Source organism: Leptosomus discolor, chromosome 3 (assembly GCF_034619465.1).
Source record: "Leptosomus discolor isolate bLepDis1 chromosome 3, bLepDis1.hap2, whole genome shotgun sequence".
NCBI classification, from domain to species: Eukaryota; Metazoa; Chordata; class Aves; order Leptosomiformes; family Leptosomidae; genus Leptosomus; species Leptosomus discolor.
In genome coordinates this window covers 32,902,453-32,918,096 of record NC_141393.1, presented here as the reverse complement: position 1 = coordinate 32,918,096, position 15,644 = coordinate 32,902,453, and the positions used below count along the sequence as shown (strand labels likewise).

The window sequence follows — 15,644 nt, the reverse complement described above, 5'->3', positions numbered from 1 at the left end:
AAACACTATAATATTTTGCTACCCTATAAAAGGAAGGAAAAGAATGAAGCAAGTTAGTTACCATGTTTTTAAAAGAAAAGGTTAACAAAATATATTGAAAAGAAATACAGCTCATCACGCTTTTTAATGCTCTACATCTGTATCAAACGTACAATACAAAGAATTAAATATAAAATAACAGGAAACCATATTTATCATTCTCCCACAGGATATACTGCTTTCAGCATAGTGCATTTCAGATCAAAAGATTGAGCAAATGCAGGTACTATGCTTGCGTGGAGAGATTGTCTTAGATTGTATCAAAGTGAGTGTTTTCATCTGATTCCTCTCTTTGCAGGCTAACGTAGCAAACCAACTTCTTAGACAAAATGTGCCTGAAATTCTTTACCTTCCCTTAAAACGTCTGTAGCAACAATAATTAAAAAAAAAAACCCACTTTGCTAAAGCAAATATGGTATAACATGGACAGATAAAATAGTTGGTCTTCAATAGGACGTCATCTTGATTGTTCAACCTGTCATCCAAATCAGTACACAGAAATTCATTACGTGCTACATTGTATTATTACTCAGCCTATGGGAATGAAGTGCAGCAGGAGAGAGTATCTAAATGCTGAAGATTTTTAAAGAATAAAATATGGCATTTGTACCTCTGAAAAATGTTATCAGAATGTCTTCAAATTAAGGGTATTTGCCTATAAGTCCTACCTTTCCTCCTGTTTAAACAAGTTTTAAATTGATACCACCTCATTAGTGTCAACAAATTTATTCCTAATTGAGTTATTGCTATGAATGAAGAATGACACCCAAAACAAAATTTCAATATTTATACATATTTTTCGTAGCTTTTGTTTTCAATATACATTTTACAAAGGTGTCTCAAAGTTTTAATGTATCATCCGTTTAACGATATTAAATTAATATGATGTTTTATCTTACAAAAATACATTTTTATTAGCCTACTGATATCCATTCGTCCAGGTTTTGTGAAGCGTATATGTAAGGGTTAAAAATTTCCAGCCTTTCACAAAAATGCTATCTAAAATCTCAGCAGCAAGTCAATACAAAATACAATTAAAATTTTATTAGCAACATTCTCATTTTACTGCCTCATTATAAAGCCAAGCCAGCTACGAATAAAAAGGCATGCCCTATAAATAAGTTTTTTCTCATCTTACCCATTTTAGGTATTTCCAGTTGTTATGACACCATCAAAATCAAATCTTTGAAAATCCAGCATACTATAAAGTTGAGAAACATTTCTATTTTCCACTTATACAGTATGTACATTTAAAATCGTAACATACCATATTGTATTTTGCACTGAATTGTTTTACAGCATATAAAGAGCATTTAATTTCTTTAAAACTTCATTCACGTTCATTGATATCGAAACAAAAGATGTTCTATGGAATATATAAAAAATTACTATTACTATGACTTATTCTAAAGATAACATAGAAGTATGGTGTTGAAAAAACATTTAGCCCACCTATATACTAAATAATCCTATAAAAACACAAACATCTCAAAATGTGTATATACTTATATACATATTTGTGTATATATACACACACACACATTGAAATGTTTTTTATATATATTTACAGACACACTCGTTTTTAAGTCGGGGCACCTCATAGTCATTTTAAAATGCAGTCGAAACTATTCAGTGATTTTGAGGTTCCCTTTTTTTAGTTTTTTTATCAGAAAAAGAAGGAAACCACTCTTAGATTTGATTTGGTATTTGGGATCTAGATACAAAATGTATTAACTAACTGCTAAATATAAGGAATGTTCATATTTTTGTTAAATATAAATATCAAGGGCTTTGTTTGTTTGTTTTGGTTTGTTGGTTTTTTGTTTTGTTTTGTTTTTTAGATTAACACTGCAAAATTGTGAAGTTACATAAAAGTAGAGTCACCCAGGAAAACTCAGTAGATCTGAAAATCTTTTACTGCATGGCACAGCTTCCATGATCACAGTTTTGTACCATGTACAATAAAAATAATTTACCTGACTCCACTGATTTAAGACATACTAACAGCTTCCTTGGGAGACTGACAACTGTGATGTGCCAGATCCTCTTGGTTTCATAACCAATGTGCACAGCTCTGACCAAGATAGGCATAAGAGCTTATTTAAATTTAAAAGGAGAACCTAAGACGGTATGAAAATCACCTTACATGTGATCGCAGAATTAACTAGAATATTTCATTTTAATGCAGCATTGTAGCACATGTAATATAGCTACACATGCAACATGTGAAAACCCAGGTTACTGTAATATAGGTAGGATCACTCTAAAGGATTGGTGTAGTAAAATAAAATAATGGTTTAATTCAGTCACAAAATTAAGAAGGAAACGTTTTGTATGCAACAAGAAAGATTTTCTCAATAGGAAACTACTACTTTTCTCATTTGACATCACAAAAGTTCATTTGGTCCACCACTGAGAGCTCTAGTTGTTTGACAAAATTATCTGTCTAGTTAGAAGAAGGATAAGAAATGATCTCCTACTCCATACCCATTCACTCCCACCTTGTCCAGAAATGTTTTTGTACTTAGCCATACAAACAACATACAAATTACGATGCATTTCAGAAAATAAATCTTGCTGGACTATGTAATATGTTTGTCTGCTTCTGAGATAAATAAAAATACCCTTTTCTAAATGTTTGTTTTAAAAACATCAGATTGTGTGTTTTAACTCAGAACTCTCAATTTTTTTTTAGTATAGGAATATACTACTAATATCCTTTCAAATACAATCCCTGCCAGGGTGAATATTTCACCTATTAACATAGAGGACATCATCTAAAAATATACATGTATAAAAAATTTAGGCAATATGCACAATCTATTTTATACTAAGGTGTCACAGAACTAAAAAAAAAAAAAAAGGCATTTTGCTTAAAACATCAGTAAAATCCTGCTCTTCCTGAAATGAATGGCAACACTTGCATTATTTTGAGATATTCAATAATAACATTCCTGTATTTGTGACAACTGATTGAAAATGTTATTTAAAAATGGAGATAATTACTTTAAAAGGAAAACATATTCAGGGTGGGTTTTTTATTTAGGATATATTAATCTTGCTGCTGATTCGTAATTCTTCATCTGTTTCCTGCATTCACTTGATTTTCCCTGGTTTATATAGTGGAATATCAACTCTTTATGGCAAACTTTGGTTGTATAGTATACTAATACAGTACCTAACACATTAGGCCACAGTCCTCCAGTTGCCAGTACAAATAAAATAATGTAAATACAAAATACGTATTTTTTTTTCCTTTTGTTGAAGCCTGAAATCCATAAGGTCACTAAGTTACAAGGTATAAAACGGTACAGCAAAATTCTTGATCTCAACTGTGATTATATGAACAGAAATTGAAAAAGCAAAGATTATCTGTTTGGTTTTTGTTACCTGCACCCCCCTGATTTTCTTAAGTACTTAATTCCCTGTCTGTCAGGGAAATTGGACAGTGTTTTTACTTCCCTCTTCCCTTTTACAGATAAGAAGTTCAGAAAGTGGTTTGGATGCAGAAGTGAGAAATCTAACTAATACCCAAAATAAGTGCTTTGAGCTATCCAATAAAGGTATCTTTGACTATGCAGGAAGGTTTGGTTTCCAAGTTTGTGTGTATGCTCCTGGCTATATTGAAATTTGTGCTGCAAAAAGGAGAGTGAGTACCTAAAGCAATTATGAACATAAGCTTCAAATACATATGCAATTTAATTTTTTTCAAATGCTATGGGAAGAAAAAAAATTGAAGGAACTCAACCTTTATTTCATGCCAAATAGATTTTATAAAAAATAAGGACTGTAGTTATGACATCTGCTTACTCACAAAGCGAATTAATTACTTCCACAGGCATCACTCTCATCCTATTTGCGTTAGCACAAGCAATTTCAAAATCAGCATTAGCAAGTATAATACTTATCCCCTGAAAAGGAATCAAACTATAACAAAAATAAAAGAAACAAAGTAATTTCACTGCGTATGTTTTCACCAATACTTTATGTCTTTAAAAGCCTTGACAAAGGTGTAACAGTCCAAAAAACTGTGGTGCTTAAGAAGTGCTCAAACTGAGAGCCGTTTGTTGCCCTCAGTTCCCAACAAAGTCAGCAGAGATCTGATAAAACTCTGCACTTCAGAGTAGGACGCATGGTACTCTGGTGATCTCAGCCATTATGTCCAGAGGACATAATTCAAATTGCTTTAACTTAGCATTAGTGTCTCATTTTCACCCTTGCATGCTGCAAAATCCTAGACTTCTAAACTCTGTATCAGCTAATTCCCGAATCCTTTTCCTTTTATTGACAACATGCTTGCATAATCCCGTGCTGCACTCACCTATCACGTCAGCATCGCCTAAAAGTCCTCTGATTTACCAAACAAAGTGCTGGCTCAGTTCTGGGAGCTGAATAGTATCTACTGTGGAATGCCAGATGTTCAGTGATTACACTATGCCACTTCTCATTCCCTCCCTTATGCTGCAAGAGATAATCTGCATGGAGCAGCTATGAGTGTATATCAACACATGCAAAACATCTTCATGGGAAGCAGAACCATGATCAAACCTGCACTGCTACCCACACGAACACCTCATGTCCTATCTCTGCGATCCTCATTCCCACTCTTGTGTAAACACCTCCAACTACCTATAGCAAGGTTCCCAAACCCTACACTTTCCTATTACCTTATTTCCTTGCCCTCCTCTCTGGTGACATGTGCTCTGGTTATATTCTCACTTCTCACAACCTTTGGTGGCTGGCGGATGGCAATGACAAACTAGTGCCTTATATGTCACCCAGCTAATACAGAGTATTTAACCTGGCAAAAGTAGTGGGAGGATGAAACGCATGCTGACTGGCTAGACAGCAAGACGTGGCTGTTATGCCAATTAGAGTAACTGTACGTAAGGATACCAAAAAAACATAGCTTTAGGTTTAAAGCTTCACATGGTGGTGTGACACATGCCTCCACTAAATTACATCATAAAAGAAGTCGTCTTACTGATTATACAAAATAGCATCAAAACCTAGAAAAAACAAACCCAACAATTTGATAGTAGAAGCATGTAATTGTCTCATCCTCTGCTTATTCCACCTCAGAATTGTTTCTGAAAAGATTGCACAGAGATTAATGAATGTAGGAGTTTTTTTAGCTGTTATTCAGCTCTCCTTTTTCCCCTTTTATTTTCACAAGTTTAACTATAACTCATGCCATGAATCTTCTGCAACAGTTGCTCTTTTTTCCTCCTATTAAATCTTTCGACTGCTTGTGTAATGTTATTTTATCTTCTCTTAACAGAGAAACATCTTTACAAAAAAGGTTCCATTTAATCTAACAAATTCATCCTAATCTGTCACAATTCCACATTTTAGTCTCTCTAAAGCAAATCATCGTATTCCCTCAAAATTGTATTTAAATTACTATCTTCCAGTTTATCTCTTTTTCCATCTTCATTGCTCATCAATTACTTTAAACTCTTTAAAATTCCATCTGGGCTTTGGATTCTATACCTGTGAAAATTTCCTGTTATTTTAGCTGCTCATTTGACTATAGGTTTGGAGTTGATGAGAAGTTACTCTAAAAGCACAAGTTCCTGTCGAGAGCAGTCAATGAAGAGTAACAGCCATTTATTATTTCTCTGTGTGGCAGGCTAAACACACTGCTACAGTAGACTTGTATTGATGTGAGTAGTCCCATGCCACCCACCCCTAAACTGAAGTGGCAGTATGATGAAAATCTGGGACAAAAATCTGGAATCAAGCAGAAAGACAACCAAGTAGGTTACAGGCAAGATGATGCCTGCATGCACTTCGAATTTATAGCCACACTCTGTCGTATCAGGCAACTCTTGGAAAGTCCCTGGCTACATACCCAGTGCCAACTGCAAGTTCAAGGCAGAACAAGCTACCAAAAGGTCATGAATCAATATGTGCGCACAGCAGGCAGAAATACTCAGCTGGTCTGGACAGGTTCACATCAGTCTCAGGCTCAGCCTCCGACAGCAGGCTTACTCAGCAAATCTCTACTGATCGCAGACACATACCCTCAAGGGAGTTAGTGGAATTTCTCTCAGTAATTTCAACAGCTCTGGATTTGGTTTCATACATACGATGAAATATGAACTCACTTTTTCAGAGGTGTGCACTGAAAAATTCCTGGTTGCTCAGTCCAAGAGCATACATTTTGTTTTTAGAGAAAATAGTTGGAAGGAATAGAGACATCTTTCTAATGGTCTGTTTTATTTTAATTACAAAAATGGGAACAAAAAGACAAGCAGTTCTTTGTAAATTTAGCTAGACCATAATGTAAACAATGTAAATAAACTTAGATCATAAATTAATCTTAAGCTTCCCTGATTACATTTAAATTCTGTAAATGCCATTCCAATTCAAATTATTTTTCTATAAAAGGATATCTAGAATGGAAATATTCTGTGAACAAGTGCAATTGGATTATAAGAGATTAGCTGCTACTTTGTTCCTCAACATAATGCGTGTCTTTTTTCTTTTTCCTAGTCACGTTTGTGTTCCTGAGATTTTTCTTCTCATCACAACCAGCACACGTACTATTTCCTTCATATATTTTACCTGCAATTATTGCAAGATGAATGCCGTTTTGCTATTTCTTTATGTTGCTTCTTTGAGGTATTTCTGCCCTTATAACTACTGTTTCTTTCAAGTCAATTCAAAGTTAAAATAATCCATTGAAAAAATAATGGTCAGTGGAAGTGGTCTTTCTCAAGTTAAAATTACACTAGATTAGTACAAATATAATAAATTAAAATGGTGGTGCAAACAGATACTCTAAAACATTTAATTGTACCTGCTAGTACATTGCAGCAGGAGTCTGGGCTGATTCCCACTCCACTGTTTATCACAAGTTATTATTTTGTTCCCGTTCTCAGATCTCAAGGGCATTATTTCATTTTAGTCCTAAAAAGTACCATGCAATAGAAACTAACTTCAGCTTAAATGCTTGGGAATAATTTACATCTGTAATCATGAGGCTTAGAACCTTGGAACCAGCTGGAGAAATATTTACTAGAGGAAAGAACGTGTAAGGGTTTTTTTCACAAGTTGCTACTTTGGCTTAAATCTAGACCATTTTTCAATTATTGTTTTATATTAAACCTTGACTCTTTGGTGGGACTGAAAAAAGTACCTCCCTACTTCTTTTAGTTACTACATAATTACACTTCTGCCCACTTTAAAGTGTGAATGTTAAGATTTTTCTTTCACGCTTTTAACTAAAGATGTAATTTGGAATGCAAACTTCTCACAGCAAGGAATTCGCAAATCATGTTTAAACAAACAAAAGAATTTTCTGGTCTCTGCTTTAGTTGCCATTGTGTTACCAGTGTGTGTGTAGGCCTTAACTCATAAATAGGCTGCTTCTTTCAAAAGCAGTTTTAACTAAATGTGTGCACATGCAAATTGTGTACGGAGAGAGAATACTTATTAAAATTATGTTGTTTATATAGGTCGTTGATTTTACGAGATTATCTAGTTCTGAATAAAGTATTATTAAAAATTCAAACACACATATGAACACACAAAAGTCTGTGAGTAGTTTCATGAGTATCCCTCATGAAAACATGACTCAAAAGTGGGGGAATAGAAGAAAGCAAATCCTCCATGAATTCTCTATGATACATAGTTTTAATAACAGATAAGAAACTTAACTTTTATATATTTTTTTCTGTGTAGCACAAAAACAACATTCCATATTTTACGCATTAATGTTTCACAAGTTTCAAATGACATTTGCAGAGAAGTGTAATGTATTTTGAGCAGCTTCATTTATACTTTTCACTTTTTTATAACTAAAAAAGGGAAAAATGAGCCGGTTATGTACCAAATTATACAAGAGCAAAAAATAATAGATATTCACTCAACTGCAGAGTATGTAGTATATATAGAAAATTAGACACCTAGATTGACTACGCCATTGTTCAGATGAAACATCTTTTAAGAAGACAGAAAGCAGGAATAACAACTGCTCTGGCCAGTAAAGTCTAAACGACACTTTCAATGGCAGTAGAATGTTAACCCTATTCCCTAGCTAAATTCACAATAGTTCCACCACTCCCTATCTAAAAAATCCCCTTTTTCTTCTCATCTAATTTGTTGCATGATGTTCTATGAATACTGGCCAACATTCCACAGAGTCAAGGATGGGTTTCACAAAAGCATGAATATTTACAATACTATTGAGAATAGTAATTAGGATGCTTCTGACTGAAAGACATCATATAATTATAATGTAATTTCATTAATGGAATTGCTGAAAAGACACTTCTGAATACAAAATAATGTATGAAAAATGTAGATAATGTACATTATTTTAAAAACAAATATGCCTCACTGATGGTGTCAAGAAAACTCCCACTGCTTTGCATTAGACAGGATCTAACCTATAAACTCATAAAACCCACTCCAGATTGCAAAGCAAATTGATCTTCCTGATAGGCTGTGTATCCCTTTTTTATGCTTTCCCAGTAACAAAACATATAAACGTTACTTTGGTTCCTCATGGCTATTAACTCCTTGTCCAAATAAGCATTGCACTGGTTGTTTTCCTGAAAAATCTTCAGACAAAAAGAAGTTAAGTACATAAACAACTAGGACATTTCTGCACTTCTCAAGAGAATCCTTAAAAGGCTGCATCCATTAGCTTTACACGTAGCTACTGATCCCAGCAGCAGATCAGCCGTAAACTTATTCTGAATGGTACGCTATATTTTAAACTAGAAATCTTACACCCGATGAAAGCAATTACTGGGAGAAATCCTACAGCTGAAGCAGACAGGAGATCTGATAAGATGTTAATAGCAAATCTTGGATGGCCTATAAGTACAGACAGTTAGGAAACCGCTTTCCATTGACTTTAAGGAGAGTAAGGCTTCCGAATTTTTTTTTTTTTTTCAATGACTGTGGACTTGCAAGTCCACAGAGGACTTACCCAGAGAAGGGTAAGAGTGTTCTAAATATGCCTTTGACTGGATTAGAAATTTTCAAGACTAACATGCAATGTTTACTTTACAGAACCTTACAGCTACTCAACAGTGCCTGATTTTCAGTACAAAATTTGACAAATGTGGCTAAAACACACATTTTTAGGTGCTTCTAAAACAAATCAATGCAGAAAATGATGTAGTTATGTCAATTAAATTCAGCCAATAGACGTGTGCAAAGGGACTTGCCATTACTGTGTCAATGACACTTTTCATTGAAGCTACCTAGAACTTGAAAGCACAGAAGAGCTTAAAACAAGGTATCAGAAATACATTGAGAGATTAATCCTCTGACATTGCTGGGCAGATTACAGCATTATTTTAACAGCATATTAAACTTCATCCAAATTAATTTAGGATTTAAGTCAAAATTTAAAATCAAAATCACATTTCAGCATTCCAGGTAAGAATAGTCAAAATCAATCTCTGAAAACTACATTTAAAATGAATCTATCTATGTATAGGACTGGTAGGACAAAGGACACTAGCACTTCTAATTATTTTCATATTGTCTTTGCCACAATTGATTTCTATGAGATACTTAGCACATTTAGTAAGCATTCATTTGGCAATTCAGAACAAAATTTAAGTCCTTGACTCTACACCATCTGCAGGACGCCTCTCTTTTCAAAGCAGTGGAAATAAGGTGATCTAGCAGAATCACTTCAGTTCTGTGGTATGGAAAAGTATTTGTTAAGGATCATTGGAAAAAGTCACTTTCCTTCTTCCTCAAAGCTCCTGGAGATCTTTTTGTGGGAGGTCAAAAGAGAACGAGTTTGATGATCAGCAATAGGAACTTTATGATTACTGATATCAACAGGTTTGTGATTTCCAAAGGAAGAGGGTAAAGCGCTCAGGAGATATGACATTGTTAGTCCTTTTCTTAAAATACACTGCTGATTTTCTTTTTTTAATATTTCTACACTTACAAATATCCATTGATTTTGCTATCACAGCTATCATTCTGATCACTTGAAAACTGAAGTTTTAAGTGAAAAGCTGTGGGACTGAAAAAATGGTAACATTGAAAGGAGGTAGTATAAGAATGTGAAGTTAGTTGCACTAGATTTTGCCGAGAATCTGAAATATATTGTTATTCTGAACTGAGAAACAAGGCAGACTCCAAGAATATGAAAGACAGTACAGAAACAATACAGTAAAGAGCAGAAGGCTACATTAATTAACATAAAAATATCAGATTTCTATTTCAAAATTACTATGGCAATATAAACCACCCTTCAATATTTACTACAGTTGTCACAGAAATACAGCAGTTTTGTAGTCATTTTACGTGTTAGATATGGTGATAAAATCTGCTAAACACACTTTGGTTTTGACTGATGACTGATAGTAAACATCTAGATTTTAATCATCAGTTCATTACAGCTACTAAAAGATTTTAGAACTATGCACCAGTTGTTTCTTCTGATCCTTACTTGGATTTCATACATACAGGGATAAAACATTATTCCTAAGATTTAGCAGAAGGTATAAGTATATATATAAAAGTATATAGCCATTCGTCAATTGTTTCTCTAATAACAATTAAAAAACCCTACATTTTCATTATTTTTTTTTTTAACATTGAAGACTTCCATCAGTTCAACTTTTAACTGATCACTTCAATTATATCTTTGAGAGGACACTTGAAGGAATTTACTAAGTAAGGTTGTTTTGATAGTAACAGCTTAAAAGTTGTGAATTGGTATCCTGACCACTAGGAAGACAGTCTCTCTGACAAAAAAAAACAGCCCAAGATGGTAGGGATGGAGAAGGAGGAGGAGGAGGATAATTAGTGGGAAACAGATTAGAGAGAGAAGGGAATATACCTCAGCTGCAATACTCCACACCACCACTGCTGGAAAATCACATGGCAAAATTAAAGGTTCAGCCAGTCAATGGTCTTAAAATACCAAACAGGAGTTCAGTATCACTGATCCTCCTCAATCTCATCAGTATTTTACTAGACACCATGTAAGATTTACTTATTTAGAAAAAGGGTGGATTTATACTATTTTTGGTGCCTAAAACTTCTATTATTTATCAAGTGTTTCAATTTCTGCCCTGTACATTAAAAAAACCTATATAATTACACTTGTACGTGCTTCAGCCTTTATCTAAGTTCACTTTCGCTTTACTGTACTCTGATAGTATCAATATTTTTTAACTGTACATACAGAGGATACGAGTATATCCATATTAGTATCTATAATATGATAGGTATAATTTTAGATATATATAACTCATGAAACAATTCATACTTCTATTGAGAAGCACTGGTCAGTGAAAGGACTTGATCTCTTTAGTACATGAAGTTGTTCACTGGCATGGAAAACTACTATTGGTATAGTGTTTGACATCTAGAGCTGGATTTTCAATTAAGCAGGACATTTGTTTCAAAAGAACTGAACTTATGGACAAAAGGAGACAACTAGTAATGGAAAAACTGTATTTCCTTCCAGGACTTCTCAGGACTCTAAAAATACTGTTTTCTATGAAATGGGAAATTAACAATAATTTTAAAAAAAATGCATACTTAAAGTTAGACTCCTAGATGTTTATTTAGTCACCTTAATCCAAAAATCATGCTTGTATGTTCAGCAAACCCAATAGCCAAACCACTTATTTAGAGGATTTTAAAAATCCTAAATTCAAGCATTCATTTAAGAAACTCCTAGTGATGATACTCTTTGCCAATTTTGAATTACAGCTGCACACCCATGTCCTTTCCCTTGAATGTCTCCTTAATAACCTTGTAACAAAGAATTTGTGAATCACTGATCAGGTATATAATTACCCTGCGTAAAAACTTACTCCTTCTCAAAGTCCATAATGTAAACTATTCTAACATGAAAAAGAAGAGTGTAAGGTACTTCGTCAGGTCTAGGCACTAAACTGTAACGACAAAATGTTTTCCTAAGAGCAATATAAGTATAAATTTTCTCATGAGTTCTTTACTTGATTTAGTAAACAATAGTTTTCCTTCAGATACAGACACAGAATAAGATGGTAGAGCCAAACAGCTTTTAAAAGGAGGAAGTTTTTAAACACTCACAACATCTAGCCAAGCACACAATTTAACCAAAAAAAAAAAAAGTCCTTCTTACCATTTCCACTGACATAAGATTTGATGCAAAAGCTTAGAGAAATGTAAATGCATGAAGTAAATCCCAAACCACCTGAATATAACACTACTATATACACACACACACACACTTCTGGACTATATATATATACTTCTATGTGTGACTCCATAATACTTGATTACTTTTAAAGAGAAACATCCTATTGCATTCAGTATCTAGCCAACAGCTCCAACTCCAGCTGGAGTACAGAAGCTACTTATTCAGCAGAGCCTCTTTAAATCCTTTGTTCACAATTCAGCTGATTCTAAAAACAATAAGGAAAAACAAAAGCAAATGAGTCCATATGGAAGACATGCACATATTCCTGCTCTACACAGAAACCATGAATGGAGCCATCCCTTCCCCCCAAGCCCATCATGTCTTAGAATCCCACAGCTGCAACCGTGTCAGTCATGAGTGTGCTTATGCACAAAACCAAATGAAAACTCTCCACATTACAAGATCACGCAATAAAACCCCTACTCTCTTACAGAATTATTTCAAAACATTCTCCAACCTTTCTTCAAAACCAAATTTTGGCTTTTAAAAATAATAAGTAATTTAATATATCTTTTAACTGAGAGGTATCTTTTATATTCAGTCTATATTTAGTTACATATATAGAGCTAAGAAAAGACAGAACAGAGCATTTTTAATGGTGTATCTTGACCTAACCCAGCACCAGTTTGGCACATGCTCTTTAACTGCAGATCACAAAATTGTATGGTAAAACGAAAGATAAAGCTTATAATATCATCAACCAGTACGGACAAAGTAAACATGGAATGATAAATTATTGCTACATTTATAGCTAATGAATGCAGCAAACAATAACCAATAAAGATGATAGAAGATGAGTGTCCTGTGTCTAAATGAACACATTTGAATTTTCATGGCCATAAAATAAAATAATAATAAACACAAACACACCCTTCCACATTATTTGTAATTAAAATCCTAGGGCAAATATTCTGTTCTCCATTCTTCTCAGCAAAAGAAGGAAGAGGAGACACGTGTGAATTAAAATCCTTGTGGTAATCCCATTGTCTCAGCTCAGTGAAAGAAAGAGCATATTTATTCATGTTCTGACCTACAGATTGTTCTGTATAGCTTCATGGTGTCTATAAGAACGGTGAAAAACAGCAAGAAATTTGGCTTATATAAAACACATCTGGTGTATCTAGATGAACCATCTAGATTAATGGTATCAAGGGCTATAGCTACTTTGCACTCCCGGCTTTGCAAAAGACAATCAGCAGCAGAGGCTTGATCCTTTCTGTATTGACTGTTGCTTCACTTTTAAAAAAGCATTTTGTATAGCAAGAACTATTCAATGAAACTCTCATGGAGGCTCTCTCACAGACATAATGTGAGGACTGTTTTCAAATGAGAAAGGAAGTAAAGGACAGTTAAAGGTAAAACATTCAAATAACTCTCTCTCAAGGTCATTAAAAAAAATAGTAATTACCAGAAACTTGTATTAGAAAAAGGATGTAGTTTCACAAATGGGTGGATGTCTTCAAACTTAATGAGCACCACTACAGGACTCCACAACACTCTAATGCTGATAGAATCTTCTGACAAGCCAATTCAAAACCTTCCTCTCGGAGCCTGACATTACATCTCTGACAAGGATCAGAGAAAAGAACAAGGTAATATCAAGCTGCTGGCCTTGGTAAATATATCAATAAATACAACCAAGTTAAGTGGCTGGCTTAGAACTTAACATTCACTCAAGTCAATTTAGATGTATATGTTTAACTTATATGTATATCTACTTTCAGGTTTACCCTTTTGTAAACTTGTAGTTATACATTTTTAACCAAGATAGCCTCTAGGGAACAGTAGCTACTGCTGGAAGAGAACGAGGAAAAGAACACTGGAATAAGTGGAGGCAATGACAGAAATTAGCAATTATTTGAGTAAACAGAAACAAAAAGATTGATAGTTGCTAACACAGGTCAGTTCTGAAAGTCAACCTAGCTTATCAAAAAAAGCCATAACTACAAGACACAATTGAAGGTACAATTGCATCTTCCTTGTTTAACGTGAACATCCTGGATTTAGATCATACTAAATTCAGTTCATTGGGTAAAAGTGTATATATTTATTATTAAACCACATATTTGCAAATCATGTTGTCTCCATACATCTGTACTCTGGGTTGTATTTCGCATACAATGGGAATCTGTGGAGCCAAATTTCATTAAGAAAAACTATCTATAAATAAGCAACAACAACAAAAAAAAAAATAAACAAGTTTTAAGATTTAATTAAGCAATTACAAAAGCTAGGTACAAGCAATATTTGAATACACATAACTTGCACGTATTAATAATTTTGGCTAGATAGTCAGCTGATATAAATTTCACATGGAAAAAAAATGACTACTTATGCAAACTATGCCTGTGGGGCACAAATGTTATATACGGCTGTATTTACACATATATAGCACACATTTTTATACCTATATTACATATGTGTAATCCTGTGTGTGCATTAACTTGGAAAAATACTTTTCCAAGAATAAATTTGGAGTCAGCATCCTCATAAGTTGGATTTAAAACTCTTTTTTTAAAGATACACTGAAAAAGAATTTGCATCTAACTCTTGGCCTGATCTCAACATTCATGCTCAATATATACATATTCTTCAGCTTCCATAGATTACAATTTATTTTTATTTTGAGAGAGAAGATACTGACAAATACAAAAATAAAAAATGAAAAATGAAAGAGCTGTCTCAGTGAGATAAAGGTGAGGAAATCAACAGATTTACTAACTAGTTTTGATTTTGCAATACATTTGTCTTTTATTTAACAAATGTTCACTGTGAACCTTGTTAAAGCAAAGACTCTTTTTAGACAGAGCTCAATAAATGCATGATAAATTATTGTAATCTCAGGTTTATGGAAAACTGCATACAATCTGATTTATAGTTTTTATTAATATTACTATGCAATATTATCGCCAACAATGAATTTTATTTTAGTATTTCAACTGTAAAAATAAGTTATTTCAAATTAAAATATTCTTTTATTAATTTTGAAATGACAAAACGCTCTTGGTGATATTAAAAAGCACTAATTTTGCTGAGCCCCCTGACATTCAAATTAAGAAGTTTATACTCTTTTCTTGCACTTCTATTATTTTTCTTACCATCAAAATAAAACTCAGATAGGTCAAAAGAAAGGCTCCCTGTATTAGTAGTGTAAATAGTAGGACAATTAGTAGTCTAATAAAAATTTTGTATTTCAGAGACCATGTATTCGGTTAACTTCTTGTCATCAGTGTATTGTATTTAAGTAATTCCATTTTGCTTTGAATAACAAGTACTGAATAGTACATAGGCTATGGAATACAATTATATTTATGAAATATCTGCTGTAATAATAACATTTGTAATTAAGGCATTTTACAGCTCATGTTTTGTAACTAGACTCCTCAATAAAAATAAACCTAGCAGAAAGGTATCCTTATACTTA

The 15,644-nt window shown here is 33.5% G+C and overlaps 1 protein-coding gene across 2 annotated transcripts in view; it reads right to left on the bottom strand.

Annotated features, from left to right (window-relative positions):
• NOVA1 (NOVA alternative splicing regulator 1) overlaps positions 1-15,644 on the bottom strand; it is a 150,065-nt gene that overhangs the window by 1,052 nt on the left and 133,369 nt on the right. The gene's annotated exons all lie outside the window — the stretch shown is intronic.